Source organism: Lithobates pipiens, unplaced genomic scaffold (assembly GCF_037356315.1).
Source record: "Lithobates pipiens isolate NorthernLeopardFrog02 unplaced genomic scaffold, aLitPip1_a1.2 Scaffold_10, whole genome shotgun sequence".
Lineage (NCBI taxonomy): Eukaryota > Metazoa > Chordata > Amphibia > Anura > Ranidae > Lithobates > Lithobates pipiens.
The window spans coordinates 73,806,048-73,826,731 of record NW_027507686.1 but is presented as its reverse complement, the minus strand read 5'-3'; the positions used below and the strand labels follow the sequence as shown (position 1 = coordinate 73,826,731).

At 44.5% G+C, this 20,684-nt stretch overlaps 1 long non-coding RNA gene across 1 annotated transcript in view; it reads right to left on the bottom strand.

The window, feature by feature from the left end:
- Positions 1-935: 935 nt before the first annotated feature.
- LOC143932930 (uncharacterized) overlaps positions 936-20,684 on the bottom strand; it is a 42,863-nt gene continuing 23,114 nt past the window's right edge. The window contains exon 2 of the long non-coding RNA XR_013262984.1: positions 936-6,101. This is a non-coding gene — a long non-coding RNA (uncharacterized LOC143932930). The remainder of the gene's footprint in view (positions 6,102-20,684) is intronic.

The following is a 20,684-nucleotide window of genomic DNA, read 5'->3' as shown; positions in this document are numbered from 1 at the left end:
AAAAAAAACATTAACTATATTTTTAGCATTCATATGATGTGTATCATTAAAGTGTTCTTATATTCTACGGCCCCTTTCACACATGCGGATGATATGTCCGTATTTCATCCATCCGCTTGCTGATGAAATACGGGCATTCATTCATCCCTATGGGATAGCGGGTGTCTGCGGATGAACATCCGCAGACACCCGATTTCCTCCGCCTCCGCAACAGTCCGATTCTGCAGACGGAGGAAAATCCTATTTTTCTATCCGTCTGCAGAGCGGATCGGATGAACACGGACACACGGTCCGTGCTCATCCGATCCCCATAGAGGAGAACGGAGAGCTGACAGGGCGGTCCCTGCACAGTGTGCGGAGACCGCCCTGTCCGCAGCCGGCTCAGTGGGGACAACGGAGCGATCCCCCCCGTGTGAAAGAGGCCTTACCCTGAAGGGGTTTATGGTGCATCCCACATATTGGATCTTACAGGCATTACACTATATCACGTAAGCCACTGACTTAGAACCACAATTAATATATTAATTTATCAGATACATCTTGCCACCAGTAGTAAGTGATACAACTTTTTTTTATCAAGCAGGCGGCACAGTGGTATAGTGGTTAGCACTCTCACCTAGCAGTAAGAAGGGTCACTGGTTCAAATCCCAACCACGACACTACCTGCCTGGAGTTTGCATGTTCTCCCTGTGCCTGCGTGGGTTTCCTCCGGGTACTCCGGTTTCCTTCCACAAACCAAAGACATACAGGTAGGTTAATAGGCTTCTGTCCACAATTGGCCCTAGTATATGAATGGGGACCTTGGATTGTGGGCTCCTTGAGGGTAGGGACCGATGTGAGTGTGTAATGTACAGGGATGGGTACAATTGTAGACACTCAGGTTGAACTGGATGGACTTGTGTCTTTATTCAACCTAACTAACTATGAAACTATGAAACTATGAAGCAGGATTGCTCTTTATTTGAACATATAAGTGGTACATAGACAACAGGTATACAGACAGTGATACAAAGCAAAAGAGAATCCGAGGGAGTCCACCACTCAGTATAAAGGTACACAGAATAAAACAAATAAAAGGAAAAAAAAACATGAAAGAAAACAGAATCAGCGCAGTCTGCCAGGTACACGACAATGTATGCAATAAGAGAAACATACACATAAATAAATTCAACATTCCAACCATTGTTTCCAAATTTTGTCATACTTCCGGGGGCAGTTTCTATTAATATATGTCAATTTGTACATAGGCAGCACCCCGTTAATATTAGATTCCTATGAGGCTAATGTAGGAGGGGAGCGGGAAGCCCACTTGAAAAGTATTTCTTTTTTCACATAATACAATAAGTAGGAGATCAGAAGTTTAGTGTATCTAGGTCTTTATTCATCATGATGTATGCCCAGCAATGCTAGTTCCGGAGTGCATGGGACAGACAGCTGTAGACATGTATTGAGAAGATCAAAGACATCCATCCAAAACTGTGCCACCCGTGGGCATGTCCAGAACATATGAAAGTAAGTGCCCTCTTCTGAGAGACACCGCATGCAGTTAGGGGACCGCTCTGGATAGATTCTGTGCAATAAGTGATACAACTTTAGTGCATTTTTTATGCTTCCTACAATATCTACAGGTGTTCTGACCATAGAGCCTGCTGACTGAAGAAATTACATCTTTAAGGATAGTATAAAGGTCTTTGTCAGCATATAAAATGGGAAGATATTATCTAATAATGACGATCATTTGATGGTATTCTGCTGAGAAAGTTACAAAATTGACTTTATTACTTGACTGGGATTGGAATCTAGATTTAAAATGGCAGTTTTGGCTGATCAGATCAAACTGATCCTTGTCTGAAGCCAATTTCCTCCCCTTGAAAATCCACTGCTCTTTATATTCACGCTCCTTAACCACTTCAATACTGGGTACTTATACACCTTCCTGCCCAGACCAATTTTCAGCTTTCAGTGCTGTCACACTTTGAATGACAATTGCGCAATCATGCTACACTGTACCCAAACTACATTTTTATCATTTTGTTCCCACAAATAGAGCTTTCTTTTGGTGTTATTTGATCACCTCTGGGATTTTTATTTTCTGCTAAACAAATAAAAAAATTAGATTTTTTTTGTTTCAGTTACAAAACTTTGTAAATAAGTAAGTTTTCTCCTTCACTGATGGGGCTGCACTGACAGGCACTGATAAGGGGGCACTGATGGCACCGATGAGGTGGCACTGATAAGGTGGCATTAATGGGCACTGATGATAGGTACTAATATGTGGCCCTGATGGGGCACTAATAAGTGGCACTGATAGGTGGCACGGATGGGCATTGATAGGTGGCATGGATGGGCACTGATAGGCGGCACAGATTTGCACTGATAGGTGGCATGGATGGGCATGGCTGGGCACTGATAGGTGGCACTGATGTACTGTAATGTATGTTACTGATGGATGCCAATCAGTGCCAAACAATAACGCCTGCCAATCAGTGATGCCCATTGTGGGCACTGATTGGCATCTATTGTGGGCACTGATTGGCATCCGTGGTGGTCTAGGGTGGCATACCTGGTGGTGACATCCCTGGTGGTCCTAGTGGCATCCCTGATGGTCCAGCCATCCTGGGGGGGGGGGCTGCGCTGATAATCAATCAGCACAGACCCCCCTGTCAGAGGAGAAGCCGATTGGCTCTCCTCTACTCGCGTCTGACAGATCACCGGCTCTTCCTGTTTACATCGTAATCAGCCGTAATTGGACACGGCTGATCACATGGTATAGAGTCTCCATCAGAGACTCTTTACCTAGATCGGTGTTGTGGTCAGACTGACACACTGCAACAATGATCTCTGTGATGCGCGCCCCCGAGGGCGTGCAGTGGCTTAATATCGTGAAGAAGTTATAAGATATCCGTTCAGGATATTGAAACCACTTTGCAGCCATCATTTTTCTATATGGCGGGCGGCAAGTGGTTAAAGGAGTTGTAAACCCTCATGTTTTTGCATTAAGGTGAAAAAACTTCTGCCACTGACCAGCCTCCCCATTTTACTCACCTGAGCCCCTTTGTTCCCACACCGTAGACCCGCACACCCTTTCTAGGCCGGAGTCTAAGCTCTTGATTGGATAGATTGATAGCTGTGCAGCTATTCACTGACTTGTGGACGGGGCCAAGTCCTCATTCCTTCTCTATGGACGCAAATGCTGGACTTGGGAGCACGACCGCACAGTAAACCCCTGGGAAAGCACTTCTCCTGGGGGGGTTTCTCAATGCGGAGAGGAGCCACGAGCGCCATTGGGGGACCCCAGAAGATGAGGATCTGGGCCATTCTGTGCAAAATGAACTGCACAGTGGAGGTAAGTATGATATGTTTGTCATTTAAAAAAACAAAAACAAGAGTTTACAACCCCTTTAAGCCTGCTGGAGACTACTCTACACTCCCGAAAAAAAATTGACCTGTGTGGAGCAGTTTCTTCTGGCCCTGATGAACTTGTTGATCTAACTGTATGTAATGGATGACAGCTGGAAGCTACAAAACTGAGGCTTATGCCCCGTACACGCGGTTGGACTTTCCAATGTAAAATGGTCGATCAGCGCTTGTTGTCGGAAATACCGACCATATGTAGGCTCCATTGGACAGTTTCCATCAGAATTTCCGTCACACACAATTTTAGATCTGGTTCTCAAATTTTCCGACAACAAAAATCCGTTTTCGCAAATTCTGATCGTGTGACGTACACGGTGACCTACAACACGTACGACAAGCCAAGAAAAATGAAGTTCAATAGCCAGTGTGTCACGCTTGCTCGAAATCAAGCAGAAGAGCCGCACTGGCTATTGAACTTAATTTTTCTCGGCTTGTCGTACGTGTTGTACGTCACCGTGTTCTTGACGTTTGGCAATTTCCGACCAACTTTGTGTAACTGTGTGTATGCAAGACAAGTTTGAGCCAACATCCGTCTAAAAAAATCCATGGATTTTGTTGTTGGAATGTCCGATCATGTGTATGGGGCATTAGCTGAGCTGGAAAGGTTATGCTTGGCAGAGGATTTCTGCCTTTTTTTTCACCCAAAAAATGCTACAGCACGTCCGTATCCTTATGTTGTGATAGGCCTTTAATGTGAGCCCATAAACAAAAGTGTGCTGAGAATTGGCGTATTATGACACACACTATAATTGAAAATCGGCACATGGGCACAGTAACAAAAGTGGAAAGGGAATGTGAAGGGGGTCACAATTGCAAGGTTTATATTGGTCACTACACTAATAGTGCCTAAATAAATGGCACAAGCAGAGAAGTGTTGGTGTGCCACTGAATTTTTATAATAGCCTGGGTGGCTAGGCAGCTTGGGCGTTGTAAGTCTTGGCCCGATCAAAGATCTGACCATGGTTATTCTGGTTTCACTATTTGGCAGGTAATTAACCCAGAACAAATATATGTACAGTATCAGTAGTTCTACCTATTTGTATCTTTTCACAGTCAATGGATGAATGATGACAAAATGCACAGCTGAAGTCTCTCTGTGAAAGGTTCTTAAACCGTGAGAAAGCAGAAAGTAAAAATGATTTAACAGTCTGTTCCACTCTAAGTTGGATTTTAGGCATTGGAAATCCACACCTCCATGACAAAATTGTCAGTAAACATTGAAGAGAAACATGAGAGTGTCAGACTGAATGAAATGTACAGCTATGAGTCTGGCTGCATTTTGTAGAGAAATCTAAAGACTGCTTTGTGGAGGTGCACGTTAAGGGAAATTACTTTCCAGAATGCAGCACTGTAGAGTTTCCTGCATATTCCAGGGACTGGATAATACAAAAACATTGCAGGTTTTTTTCCCTCTGAAAGAGGAAGTGAATACATTGATTTATTCTTTCCTATGTCGGAAAGTCTTAGACTAATTGCCATCTTTTTACAGTTCAAATTTCCTAAGATAAAAATATAGAGGAAATAATCTCAGTTTCACCACTGATAATTTGGACTCGACTACTTCCTAAATACTTTTCTAGAGCATAGGTCAGTAGTTGTTGAGTATCAGCATATTGATGGCTTCTCAAATGTGTCTAGAATAGCTACACAGTGCAACCCTATTACGTGTACTATGGAAAGAAACCATTATGCCCACTAAATAACATACCTATATGTAGGTTTTGTATGTTCTGCATGTAGTTCCTCCCTCTTAGCAAGTGATACCTGAGCTGCCAAATAATTAAAATGGAAGATTTCAAATGTTTGCATGATGCAATAGGCGCTCCCCTACATTTATCTATCGATGCACATTTTAGTTGTTGAAGGAGGGTGTAGACGCAATTTTTATTTTAGTCAGGACAGTTTGCAGCTGTTACCTGATGCTAGACCAATAGGTAAATCAATGCTAATATAAAGGTGACGTGCTTAGAGAAATGAGCAGATTGCTTACTACTATATGGCAGAAAGGATCATAAGTGCTTGTGGGGTCTCCCCACCCTCCTAGAGTCTTTAAACTAATTTCTCCACCAGCATTTTGGAGCTTCAAGCTCAAAAACACTGAGGTGTGAATGGGGACTAACAGCATTACAATTTAAAGCTCAATTTTCACCGAGCACTGCTGAGCTGTGTATCTCTGCAGCGCCTCAAATGTTTCTATGGGTCTCTTGGCTGCTTCTCTAATTAATGCTCTCCTTGGGATGAAATGTGGCTCCAAAAGGGATAGCACCAGCGGTGCAGGAGAGAAATAAGAGAGGGCGGTCTCCTCATAGTGTGACACCATAAGGTATTTTATTAAAAGCCTCAATGGCTACAATTATTATTATTATTATTCAGGATTTATATAGCGCCAACAGTTTGCACAGCACTTTACAACATGAGAGCAGACAGTACACTTACAATACAAATTAATACAGGAGGGACTAGAGGGCCCTGCTTGTTAGAGCTTACAATCTAGAAGGGAGGGTGAATTGCAAGTAAAACAGAGTATCCTCCTTTGCAAACCACCGCAATAGACAGACGGAGATGTTGAAAGCCTTGAGACCCACAGCAGAGTCAGTGTGTGTTCCACCAGGATGAGGCGTAGCACAATGTGAATTCCAGCTTTACGTGTTTCGTCATCTAACATGATGTCATCAGAAGTTTTTCTGTTAGTATAGGAGAGAAAGAGCCTGTTACTAACATGACTTTTCCAAGTAAACTATAAGGCAAATATCACACATTAAGCTAACCTGGCTTAAAAAAATAAGTCTCTTCATATACAAAATGAAGTACCCCCTCCAGTGGCAAAATTACAGCCATAGCTAAGGGAGAGAACAGGTAGGTAATTGAGTCAAATTAAATGTAGAAAACCTGTGAGCATGTGAAAATACATGTCCAGTACTGTATCAGGAAGGTTTGGAGAGGCTGCCCTTAGTACTGACCCCGACAGCCCTGTGAAGACTTCAGTCTAAAGGAACTGATGTCAGATGTATGAGATGAGTCTTCAGAGTTGTTGTTCGCCACAGCTTCAGCTTACTTTTTTTGTGTAGCAAACAGCTGATCTCCATGCCTAATGTCCCTTTAAATAGTTTGGCCCAAGGTGGTCAAAATGGACTATTTACTGCACAGATGCTCTTGCTGGGAATGCTGCGTTAACTGTATGCAGCCTCAGCTACCTACGGTATACAGTGCTGTATTTCAGAAAAGGGATGAAAGCTAAACAAAGTTGGGCTAAGCACTACTCAGCCATTCACAAGAAGCTTTGTATTCCATGAATGAATTGAAAACTTCCGCTAATTGACTGAGGCGGAGAGACAGGTGCATGACATCACGAATGCCACAGCCAATCTGGGGAAGCTTTGTATTCATTCAAAGAGTACAAAGCTTCTGGTGAATCGTCAATCCTATTTTTATTCCAGGAGTAAAAAAGGAAGTCCCTGTCCCACTGCTGGAACATAGCAATGTAATACTTTATGTAGCTGAGGCATCATACAGTTTATACAGCGCACCTGTTAGTGCAGTAAATAGTTATTTTGGCCCAAGAGAACTATTTAAAGGAATATTTAACATAGAGATCAGCTTTAATTAAGAACTGTTAATACTGTTGAAGTTTGTAGTTCTAAAAAAAAAAAACAATCATTGTGCAAGAGCACAGGAGGAAAATATCATTATGGCTATTATTGCTACTACAACTCCTGTTTATTTTTACTGACTACTAGACCATTTGCTTGCAGTAGTGATGAAGAAGGTGTGAGGGCTTTGAATTTACACCGACTCCCTGAGATCTTATACTGCCAGGAAAGATTTGTTGATGCTAAGCTACTAAGGACAGAGTAGTTAGCTGGAAAGGTGAAAAAGTTAATTCTCTGCACTGCTGCTCTTCCCTTGCAACATCTTTACACAGCACTGGTCCCTAGCAGTACACTTGTACAATGCATAGAGAGCTCTCTATTTTTAACATTTAAAAATAAACACATGGAAGTCCTGTTCATTGGTGTTTGCAATCTAATATATTTGGGAATATTATAAAAAGAATATAGTGTAAACATTTGGCAAGAATCAGCCATATTTTTCTCATAAAACATCAAAATATGTGAAAGGCGTAATGACTCTAAAGCTGGGAAAATACCTACTATATTGGCCCATTAAGGGCTGGATTTTCATTACTGGAGCCTTTATTTTAAATAAACTTACATAAGATAAATGCCTTACTACTCATCAAGGTAAATATATGTAGCCCACCTCACCTGGAATTGAAAACACCCGAACTTACACCCAAGTAAGTGAATGGGACAGGTGGGGGCTGTGTTTGGCAAGGATGTAGCAGGTGCACCAGATGCTTCCTTAGCAACCATTGACACCCGGAAGCTGTCATGTTTGTCCGCGCTGAACGCCCCTCAAAGGTTTGAAGTTCAGAGGCATTTCTGAATGGCCAGTGTTCGGTCCAAACTTAATAAGTTCATCCCTAGCACCCATATATATTATATAACTGTTGTTTGATACAATTATAGACTGGTACAATAACAAGACAGCTTTAAGACTTTCATATTTGTTCTTAAATAAAATGTGAAATCTTCAAACCTGACGGTAGCCTATGCTTAAGACTAATTTGTCCCGGGGGGGGGGGGGACATATTGGAGGAGATATGGGGGTACAAACCCCCCCACCCCTGTCCAGATAAGCAAAGCAGCTACACCAGAAAGCTCTGGGCAGCATACCTGTGTTCTTTAGGAGGTAAAGAGTAGCGCTGCTCAGTAATCCTGCCTCTTGCTGTGCCCGCTAGTCCTGTTCTCTGCCAACCTGCTTTTCCATCCCCATTTTGCAATGTCAGTGTGTGCAGACAGGGACATGGCAGTTTAGATACTGTAAATGAGTTAGCCACTCTCTGATCACTGCACCCACCTAACCTGAGCCAGCCTAGGTAAAATCAGAAAGTGAGTATAAATGTTTTCTGTTTGTGGGGAGGTGTAGCGTAGTGTGGCGGTAGTAATTACACAGACTCCGGTCGCAAAGAACAAAATGTATAACTTATGCAATAATTCAGAATCATTAGAGTAATTCACAACAGACCCAGTGTTAAGGCACCCGACCCAGAACACTCACTGCAAGTAACAGCAACGTGTAGCAGAGCAGGTCTCAGATGTGCCAGCAGCTTTTGTCTTGAGGGACTGCATGCGGCCTGGCTGGTCCAGACCCAAATTGGTAGCTTTCAGTTCCCAACTCGTCTGGAACCTCTCCCTACAACTAATCATTGTCCCTGTCAGACGGGTTACCTGTTCCTACTCCTATCCACACATGAAAAAGTGCACCAAGCCTGGGAGTCGGGGCCTTAAATAGGCTCTGTCTGACCCGAAATGGCTGCTAGAGTCACATGGAGCTGCAGCATCCAATTGGAAAGCTTCCCCAGTGATGAAGGAAAGCACACATTAACCCCTTTGACTACTAGCAACTAATGTATGTGTGTGTGGGTGGGAGCAGCTTAACAGCACTGCCACTGACCATAAATGAGGGAGGGGTAATTAATATGGCCACTGTTCACCAATAAGGAAAGGGGGAGTTAAATAAAACTGTCACTAACCACCTAGGTCAGGAGTCCTCAAACTTTTTAAACAGGGGGCCAATCCACAATCCATCAGACTGTTGGGGGGCTGGACTATAGTTTGAAAAAAATATGAACAAATTCCTATGCACACATCTTATTTGTAGTGCAAAAAAACAGTAAAAAAAAATACAATATTTAAAATAAAGAACAGTTTTAATCAACATAAACTTATTAATAATATAAACAGAATCCCCTCATCACAGAACCCTCCCCATCACAGACTCCCCCCATCACAGATTCCCCCCATCACAGACTCCCACCCCCAATCACAGATCTCCCATCACAGACTCCTCTCTATGACAGATCCCCCATCACAGATTCCTCTTGATCGCAGATCCCCCCATCACAGACTGCTCTCCAACACAGAGCACCCATCACAGACTCCTCTCCATTACAGAGCCCTCCATCATAGACTCCTTTCCATCACAGAGCCCCCCATCACAGTCTCCCCCATCACAGACTCCCTCATTACAGATCCCCCCATCACAGGCTCCCCCCATTTACAGAGCCCTCCATCACAGACTCTCCCTATCACAGACTTCCCCATCACAGATCCCCCCAACACCAATCCCTCCAAAGACCAGCGATATTACACTGCCCCTTCTTTAACATTGCACCCTCCCCTCTACTACCTTAATCACACAAGAAGAAAGCATGCCAGGTTCGGACAAAGGGCAAAACTTTTCAAGGGAGGTGATTGATTGCTGGGACCGCCCCGCTGCCTAGTAAACAATCACCCGCTTCTTAACTCAAAAAGTCCCACCCTTTGTCTGGACCGGTCAGGTTTTTCCTCTTGCGTGATTAAGGTAGCAGAGGGGAGGGGAAGTGCTGCAATGTTAAGGGGGCAGCCGTAGTTTGAGGAACCCTGTCCTAGGTGGTGAATGGGGGTTGTATATAACTGACCAGCGATATTGTGAAAAGGGGTTAATTAACACTACCATGATTGTACAGATATTTGTACATTTCTGTTAGTTTTCACTTGTGGCACAGTAAAGAATATTTTGTGTGCACATGAACTGTGTTACTGTGTACAGGCTCAAGTGTTAAGCTCCTACCCTCGATTTTGTCACATCCACAATTCACCACCATGTCTGCTTAATTATTCTCCCCTGATTCCCAAGGCTAAACAACTCCCCCGCATCAAAAAAAGTTATCTACAGCTGTGTGTGACACCAAATCATAGACATTACTTCTAATTTGCAGAGTCTGGATACGCACTCAAATATTTACTAGCATACTTTATGTGCCAGGACTCATTTGTGCCGGTCAACACCGAGACCCTCATGGGAATTGTTAGCTGATTCTTTGTTGTTCTTTGTTCTTTCAACTTACTTTGATTTCTAAACAGATTTTTACTAAATTTATGTAGCCTGTTTTATACAAAATGTGTGTGTGGGTATGTATTCTTGGAGAGCTCTGGCTGAGAGAGTGACATCAAGTTTTTCTTCAAAGTAGTTACGTTGTTGCAAACTCTTCATGACTCTCCATATAAAAGTTTATTCTGATATATAAATTATGTAAACATGCTCACAGAAAGTCCATAAATCCAAATGATATATCTGCAGATGCATTACTTCCACCAAAATCAAACTTTCTTCCTAATGATCAAAATCTGAGTCACTTAGGACACAGTACCCAACATTCTTACCATCTGTTTCAATCACTAGTCAACTGGTTATTACTGTGGTTGTAAAGGGAACTCCACAACACTTCTCACAAGTGTATCTAAACTCAACAGCCAGTAGAAACAATTCTAACTCAATGTACTGTATCTATGAAGGAGCAGCACTGTCAGGCTAAAGACTGAATGTGTATTAGGATTACAGAACACTCTCCCCTCTTCTCCATAACATGGGGTAGGAGGTATTCTGTAGATCACAGAGAGAACTGTGCCTGATTGATAGCATTGCTTAGGATCTCAGTGCAACACAGGCAGAAAGTTAGGCGCCCACTGGATTTATTGTAGATGAACTGGTATTTTTCTGAATGTGCAACATTATTAACAAGGAAAAACCTAGCTGTATGTATTGCAGAGATGTACTAATATGTTTTATTACATTTTCCTAAACATGTACGTTAAAAAAGTGATTGTAAATCCTAAACTTGTAAAACAACCCCCCTTTTTTTTTTGAAAGAGCTGAAATACTGAAAAATACCTTTTGCACCACATCCCGTTTTCAATATAGTACATATAAAGTTTCTATGGGACTTTTAAAGCGCAATTACACCATATTATAGAAAAATATATATTTTAATACAATTTAGAAAAGACATAGAAATACATAAATGGAATTCGTACAACAAAAAAGCACCAAATTAATATAGACAGTTGCAATGGGGATAACATCTCAACATGTTTCGCCATACATTATAGGGCTTCTTCAGGAGACCTAGTTTATCTCGCATAAGCAGGTAATCACTAAAATACAAAAATAAGAGAAATCAAAACACACAAAAACACTAATCAATAAATTAACCACCATGCAGAATATCATGAAGACCAAAACTTGACTTTGAGAGCTGTCCTGTGCATTTCATTGACACTGTATGAACATTCCACAAATGGTTGGATAAAAACAACAATCCTATATGATGCCATAGAGAGGGCTATATTATCAACAAGAACTGCGCCCTTGAAGATCCGTCTGTTTAATTGGAAATATATATATCTATATATATGTATGTGGCAGAAATACCATAATTCAAATAAATAGCCCAAACATTAAAATATATACCTCCAAATTTAAAGTGAAAAACGAGATGACCAAACTTTCAATGGAAATAATTCTGACGAACCTTCAATACATGGACTTTAGTATTTTGATGTTCAGAGAAATTGCATCTGACATAATTCAAAAAGGTTCAAAACAGGGGGAACTAACTGTATAAAAATACTGAGGTACCCATCTAAAAATAAAAACAAAGAAAGTTCCATAGATAGATTAATTCAGGTAAAAATAAAAACCAAAAGAGGGAGAGAAAAAAAGTTTTTTGATCTCGTATTAATGCACCATTGAAGTTTTACTTGTTTGGCAGCAAGTCCTCCTCAAATGGATCAGCCATGAAGACTGATGTCAGTAGGCTTTTATAGCCCACTCCACCTTGTTTGGCACCAAAACACGAGGTGAGGACACTATGAACGTCATCACAAAGGCGCCGCCGGAAGTGATGCCCATGCACTGGAAATTATGCCATTGCGCCGGATGTGATGCCAGTGCCGTTGACTGGAACAAGCGTCACAACAAGCGCAATTAAACAGGAAATGAAGACCAAACTGCAACCACACATCGGAAATAGCTAGAAAGGTATCACAAGGACACCAAAAATCACAATTCACAACAGCGACCCAAATTATTGGCAGCCAAAATGATAATGGAATTGGAGGATAGAGAAAATATATATAATAATAAATAACCAGCTTACGGGCTGAAGGGTAATCAGACCTGTTAGATGTATAGGCAACATATGCCGTTAGATGAATCTACAGCAATAAAACCACCTTATATGATGACTATATTGGCACCCTCTGTTGGAGCTAAAATAAACTACCAGCAGGAGAGCGCCTTGGGTGTCCATATGACACATCTGATCAAATAATCCGACCACTGTTAGGTCAAAGAGTCAAACATATTGTAAGACCTGAATTATTTCGGGCCACAGAATAATTATCTGTAATCCCTCAGATTAAATACTCAGAATTTTAGTTCAAAGATAAACAAATACATATATAAACAAATCAGTTTATTTACAAATGCAGGTCAGCTCAAAAATCTAAAGAAAAAGATCCCCACAGCAGATGGGTGGTAAAATACATCTAATTCAACTCCAAAATTTCATAATATAAACTCAATAAATTTGAAAGAAGTCGAGAAATCTACTCTTTATAATGGTAAATGACCTATAGAAAAGGCTTAAAACTTAGGGATTCAAAAAAACAACTCATTCCGTTTAAAATATAAATGAAAGGCAAAACATGTGTGTTTAAATATAAAAACATTACAAATACCTTTTTTCCCTTTATTATACAGTATCTCACAAAAGTGAGTACACCCCTCACATTTTTGTAAATATTTTATTATATCTTTTCATGGGACAACACTGAAGGAATTACACTTTTCTACAATGTAAAGTAGTGAGTGTACAGCTTGTATAACAATGTAAATTTGCTGTCCCCTCAAAATAACTCAACACACATTAATTTCTAAACCGCTGGCAAGTACACCCCTAAGTGAAAATGTCCAAATTGGACCAAAAATGTCAATATCTTGTGTGACCACCATTATTTTCCAGCACTGCCTTAACCACCTTGGGTAGGGATGAGCTTCGTGTTCAAGTCGAACATACGTTCGACTCGAACATCGGCTGTTCGCTCTTTCTGCGAATTCTGAACGTTATGGGCGGTTCACGCCAAATTCGTGTGGCGCTCACAGCCCACAATGCACTGCGCCATCGTAGTGCATTGCTGGCTCATGATTGGCCAAGCATGCACTGTGACCCCGCATGCTTGGCCAATCACAGCGCCGGTAGCGAGGAGAGCCACGATTGGCCACAGGCAGGATGCCTGTGGCCAATCATAGCTCAGGCTGTGTAGTACACGCCCCACACTATATAAGGCCGCCAGCGCGGCGGCCTTGTGTAGTGTGTTCGCGTCTGTAGGAGTTAGTGGGTGTTCTGTGTACCTTCAACACAGTATACACTGATCGTTATCGGCCGATTTTGCATTCTTGCTCTTCTGTAGTGGTTGTTGTCTGCGTGATCTGACCGCAGTATACACCGCTATATCCACCTATATAGCTAGCTATCTTGCTCTTTTTAAATAGAGCTTGCAGTCAGTTGTAGGAGATTGCGCATGCTGTCTGCATGCCCTGAACCCAGTATACACCGCTTTATCCACCTATATAGCTAGCTATCTTGCTCTTTTTAAATAGAGCTTGCAGTCAGTTGTAGGAGATTGTGCGTGCTGTCTGCGTGCCCTGAACCCAGTATACCCCGCTATATCCACCTATATAGCTAACTATCTTGCTCTTTTTAAATAGAGCTTGCAGTCAGTTGTAGGAGATTGTGCGTGCTGTCTGCGTGCCCTGACCACAGTATGCACCGTTATATCCACCTACATAGCGCTTCTCTAATTGAGCCATCTTCAGGAGTTAGTGGATGTTGTGTGTGCCTCCAGCACAATATTCACTACCCAATTGCTGGTTTTCCCATCTCCCTTCAGGCCATTACCATGTCTGGAAGGCCGGCAAGGAAAGGCAGACAGGCGCGAGCCGATAAAAGAGGGCAAGCAGGCTCTGTGTCTAGAGACAACAGTGCTGGTCGTGGACGCGGTGCATCGTCATCATCAGCACGTGGCCATGGGACACGCTTATCCTTCTTTTCGGCAGCTGGACATATTGAGCCGCAACATGCCAACGACTTGGTAGAGTGGATGACCAAGCCCTCTTCATCCTCCTCATCCTCTCTCACCCAGGCTCAGGGTACTAGCAAAGCAGCTGCCAACGCATCGTCTTCCCTCCTCTCAATGTCATCATCAGTGACTCCTTCCCTAGACCCACCACGTCCTCCTGAGGAGTCTCCTGAACTCTTTGAGCACAGTGTTGGGAACATGCTCCAGGAGGATGCCCAGTGTTTTGTAGCCTCTGATGATGATACTCAGCTAGAGGAAGGCAGTAGCGTGAATGCAGAGAGAGGGGATGCTCAAGAAGGACAGCAATCTGGCAGTCATGTTCCACAAGCTGCAGCATACTGCCAGGTTTTCACCAGCGATGAAGAGGGAGGGGATAATGAGGGCACTGACTCCACGTGGGTGCCTGGTAGGTGAGAGGAGGAGGAGGAGGAGGAGGCACATGTCCAACGAGGCAGGATGCCCTCCGGGGGCCAGCTTAGGGGCAGCACACCGACTGAATCACACCGCAGAGCTCCGCCTGTGCAGGGCGCTGCCTCTGCGCGTTATTCTAAAAGTTCTTTGATGTGGGCCTTTTTTGAGACGTGTGCATCAGATCGCACCGCTGCTATTTGCAACATATGTCTCAAGCGTATCTCGCGTGGCCAAAACATCAGCCACTTGGGCACCACATGCTTGACCAGACATATGTTGACCTGCCATGCAGCTCGTTGGCAAGCGTACCTCAAAGACCCACACCAAAGAACAAAGCGGACCTCTCCTTGCTCCTCATCAGCTGGCATCTCCAACCCCACTAGACCTTCAGTCCTCTCTGAAACCTGCTCTGAGAGGAATGAAGGTGTAGAATTAGGTGTGTCACAGCCAAGTGCTTCTGGGCACTCTGCTAGCAGTACACCCACGTCCAATTATAGCAGGAAAACGTCCCTGCCCCAGCTGCTGGACCGGCGAAAGAAGTTCACTCCCAGCCATCCACATGCCCAGCGGTTGAATGCTAGCTTGGCTAAATTGCTAGCACTTCAACTGCTGCCTTTTCAGTTAGTAGACTCGGCCCCCTTCCGTGAGTTTGTACAATGTGCGGTTCCTCAGTGGCAGGTCCCCAAACGCCACTTTTTCTCACGGAAGGCGATTCCGGCTCTCTACCGGCATGTGGAAGGCAATGTCCTTGCCTAGCTGGACAGGGCGGTCAGCGGTAAGGTGCATATTACCGCTGACTCATGGTCCAGCAGGCATGGACAGGGACGTTACCTGTCTTTCACGGCCCATTGGGTCACTCTTCTGGCAGCTGGGGAGGATGCAAGACAAGGTGCAGTAGTGTTGGAGGTTGTCCTGCCACCACGCCTCCAAAATGCTACTATTGGTTGTGACACACCTCTCTCCTCCACCCCCTCCTCTTCTTCTTCCTCCATGGCCTCTTCCAGTGCTCTGTCCTCAGAACCAGCGGTGCTCCGTAGGCGTTCCAGGAGCTATGCAAGTATGCAGGCAAAACGATGCCATGCCATGCTTGCGCTGGTTTGTTTGGGGGACAGGAGCCACACTGGAGCGAATGTTTTGTCAGCTCTGCAGGGGCAGGCCGAGAGGTGGTTGACGCCACGCCAGCTTAAGCCAGGAATGGTGGTTTGCGACAATGGCACCAACCTCCTCTCCGCCCTCCGACAGGGACAACTGACCCATGTGCCCTGTGTGGCTCACGTCCTTAACCTGGTGGTTCAGCGGTTCTTGGGCAGGTATCCGGGCTTACAGGATGTCCTGAAGCAGGCCAGGAAAGTCTGTGTGCATTTCCGCCGATCATTTAATGCTTGTGCTCGGCTGGCTGAGCTCCAAAAGGAGTTAAACCCGCCCAAGAACCGGGTTATATGTGACATGCCCACCAGGTGGAACTCAACGTTGGCCATGCTGCAGCGGCTGCACACGCAGCAGAGGGCCATCAATGAGTACCTGTGCGACTACGGCACCAGGACAGGGTCAAGGGAGCTGTTTTTTCTCACCACGCCAGTGGGGCATGATCAGGGATGCATGCACTGTCCTGTCACCATTTGAGGAGGCCACAAGGATGGTGAGCAGTGACAGTGCATGCATCAGTGACACTGTACCTCTTGTCCACCTGTTGGAGCATACGCTGCGTGGAATAATGGACAGGGCACTTGAGGCAGAACAGAGGCAGGAAGAGGAGGACTTCCTTGCCTCTCAAGGACCCCTTTATCCAGACAGTGTTCCTGCTGTGCCACCCATCACACAGGAAGAGGATGAGGAGGAGGATGATTGTGTCAGCATGGAGTTGGAGGCTTGCACTCAGCATCAGCAGCAGCAGCAGTCTTGTAGGGATGATTTACAGTCCCAAGAAACCCGTGGACTTGTACGTGGCTGGGAGGAGGTAGCTGCGGATCATGTTGTCCTTAGTAACCCAGAGGACTCCGGACCGAATGCCTCAGCTAACCTACGCTGCATGGCCTCCCTGATCCTGCAAAGCCTGCGAAAGGATCCTCGTATTCTTCGGATCAAGGAGAGGGACCATTACTGGCTGGCCACTCTCCTTGATCCACGGTACAAGGGTAAGGTTGCCGACCTTATCTTGCCGTCGCAGAGGGAGCAGAGGATGAGACATCTCCGGGAGGCCTTGCAGAACGGTCTGTGCAATGCGTTTCCAGAGACTGAGAGGTTACAAACTCCTGGTCCTGGACAACGTGTTGCTGAGGCATCGGTCAGAAGGAGCGGTGGAGAAGGTGGCCGTCTGACCGATGCTTTCAGACAATTTTTTAGTCTGCAGCCCCAAGGTATGATCGGTTCCAGCAACCATCGCCAGCGTCTGACTTACATGGTGCAGGAATACCTAGGGGCAAGGTCAGACTTGGACACCTTTCCCACTGAAAATCCTCTGGCTTACTGGGTCTTGAGGATGGATCACTGGCCAGAGCTTGCACAGTATGCAATTGAGCTACTGGCCTGTCCTGCATCCAGCGTTCTTTCGGAACGCACCTTCAGTGCTGCTGGTGGCTTTGTTACCGATCACAGGGTGCGCCTGTCCACCGAATCAGTCGATCAACTGACCTTTATCAAGATGAATCAGTCTTGGATCACCCACAGCTACCAAGCACCTGAAGCTGATGTAACCGAATAATTTTTTTTGAAATATCACATCCCTTCAAGACTGCCTATGCTGATGCTGAGTGACTGTCCTGTTATGTTGATTGTCTATCCTCTTCCTCCTCCGCTGATATGTTGGAAGAACATTCTTGGTTCTGGGTGATGCCACCAGCCCATTTTTTCTGCCCCTGTTTAACAGGGGCGTTTAATTACAGTTTTTGATGCAATGCTTTGCATCAGGGCTCATTCTTGCACTACAACTAGAGTATATGGGAGAGGTTGCAGTGTCGTGGCACCAGCACCAGTGCCTAAGGCCCAATTTTTTTGCCCCGGTTTAACAGGGGTGTTTAATTACAATTTTTGATGCAATGCTTTGCAGCAGGGCTCATTCCTGCACTACAACTAGAGTATATGGGAGAGGTTGCAGTGTCATGGCACCAGCACCACTGCCAGCAGCCCAATTTTTCAGCCCCTGTTTAACAGTGGTGTTTAATTACAATTGTTGATGCGATGCTTTGCAGCAGGGCTCATTCCTGCACTACAACTAGAGTATATGGGAGAGGTTGCAGTGTTGTGGCACCAGCACCAGTGCCTAAGGCCCAATTTTTCTGCCCCTGTTTAACAGGGGCGTTTAATTACAATTTTTGATGCAATGCTTTGCAGCAGGGCTCATTCCTGCACTACAACTAGAGTATATGGGAGAGGTTGGAGTGTCGTGGCACCAGCACCAGTGCCTAAGGCCCAATTTTTTTGCCCCGGTTTAACAGGGGTGTTTAATTACAATTTTTGATGCAATGCTTTGCAGCAGGGCTCATTCCTGCACTACAACTAGAGTATATGGGAGAGGTTGCAGTGTCATGGCACCAGCACCACTGCCAGCAGCCCAATTTTTCAGCCCCCGTTTAACAGTGGTGTTTAATTACAATTGTTGATGCGATGCTTTGCAGCAGGGCTCATTCCTGCACTACAACTAGAGTATATGGGAGAGGTTGCAGTGTCGTGGCACCAGCACCAGTGCCTAAGGCCCAATTTTTTTGCCCCGGTTTAACAGGGGTGTTTAATTACAATTTTTGATGCAATGCTTTGCAGCAGGGCTCATTCCTGCACTACAACTAGAGTATATGGGAGAGGTTGCAGTGTCATGGCACCAGCACCACTGCCAGCAGCCCAATTTTTCAGCCCCTATTTAACAGTGGTGTTTAATTACAATTGTTGATGCGATGCTTTGCAGCAGGGCTCATTCATGCACTACAACTAGAGTATATGGGAGAGGTTGCAGTGTCGTGGCACCAGCACCACTGCCAGCAGCCCAATTTTTCCGCCCCTGTTTAACAGGGGCATATAATTACAATTCTTGATATAATATTTCACAGGAGGGCCCGTTCTTGTGCCCACCCAGAGTAACGGTGAGGACTTATAGTGTTGTGGCACCAGCACCACAACCACCAAAGGTCAATTTTTCTACCACTGTTCAACAATGGCATGTAATTACAATTCTTGATATAATCGTTCCCAGCAGGGCGCTCCAGCGCCCACTAAGAGTCACTTTGAGGGCTTACAATGTTGTGGCAAAACCAACACCTTGTTCCTCCATTTCTGCAGAGCATATAGGGCAGGCCCCTACTTTCAAACATCCAACTTACAAACATCTCCTACTTGCAAACGGAAGGAGACAACAGCAAGTGAGATGAAAAAAGACGGACGGCAAAACTAATTATACAGGGGTGATAACCCTTCCCCATGTTTTCCAAAAAGCTTAAAAATTTATTTTTTGACTGGAGCTACACTTTAAAAATGTACCAGTTGAAAATTACAAACAGATTCTACTTAACACAACAAATCTAAACAGTCCCTGTCTTGTTTGCACCGCCTGTATACTGCTGTTCTGAGTATATGGGGCCTGGGGGCCACACGTATTTCCTTTTTTTAATATGGGTACAGGGTTCCCCTTAATATCCGTACAAGACCCAAAGGGGCTGGTAATGGGCCGGGAGGGCTACCCATGCCATTTTTCTCAATGATTTTCAACCATATTGCAGGAACCAGATATAACATTAAAACCGCAAGCAGTTTTAAATGACGTTATTTCCGTTAAATGTCATTTTGTGCAGGGACTGTTCTAAACAAGGGAAACATGTGGCACTTCACAGGCATACTATAGACACGCCCCAGGCACGATATTTAAAGGAATATTTCACTTTTTTTCCACTTTAATCGTCATTAAAATCAGTGCTCCTGCCAAAACGGCCATTTTTAAAAACATTCTAGGCATTGACCCATGTCCCCTGGGGCAGGAGCCAGGTCCCCAAACCCTTTTTAGACAGTATTTTGCATATTAGCCATTAAAATTAGCACTTTTAATTTCGAATGTTCGAGTCCCATAGACTTCAATGGGATTCTAACGTTCGTACGAATTTGGGGGTCAGACTTGGACACCTTTCCCACTGAAAATCCTCTGGCTTACTGGGTCTTGAGGATGGATCACTGGCCAGAGCTTGCACAGTATGCAATTGAGCTACTGGCCTGTCCTGCATCCAGCGTTCTTTCGGAACGCACCTTCAGTGCTGCTGGTGGCTTTGTTACCGATCACAGGGTGCGCCTGTCCACCGAATCAGTCGATCAACTGACCTTTATCAAGATGAATCAGTCTTGGATCACCCACAGCTACCAAGCACCTGAAGCTGATGTAACCGAATAATTTTTTTTGAAATATCACATCCCTTCAAGACTGCCTATGCTGATGCTGAGTGACTGTCCTGTTATGTTGATTGTCTATCCTCTTCCTCCTCCACTGATATGTTGGAAGAACATTCTTGGTTCTGGGTGATGCCACCAGCCCATTTTTTCTGCCCCTGTTTAACAGGGGCGTTTAATTACAGTTTTTGATGCAATGCTTTGCATCAGGGCTCATTCCTGCACTACAACTAGAGTATATGGGAGAGGTTGCAGTGTCGTGGTACCAGCACCAGTGCCTAAGGCCCAATTTTTCTGCCCCTGTTTAACAGGGGCGTTTAATTACAATTTTTGATGCAATGCTTTGCAGCAGGGCTCATTCCTGCACTACAACTAGAGTATATAGGAGAGGTTGCAGTGTCGTGGCACCAGCACCAGTGCCTAAGGCCCAATTTTTTTGCCCCAGTTTAACAGGGGTGTTTAATTACA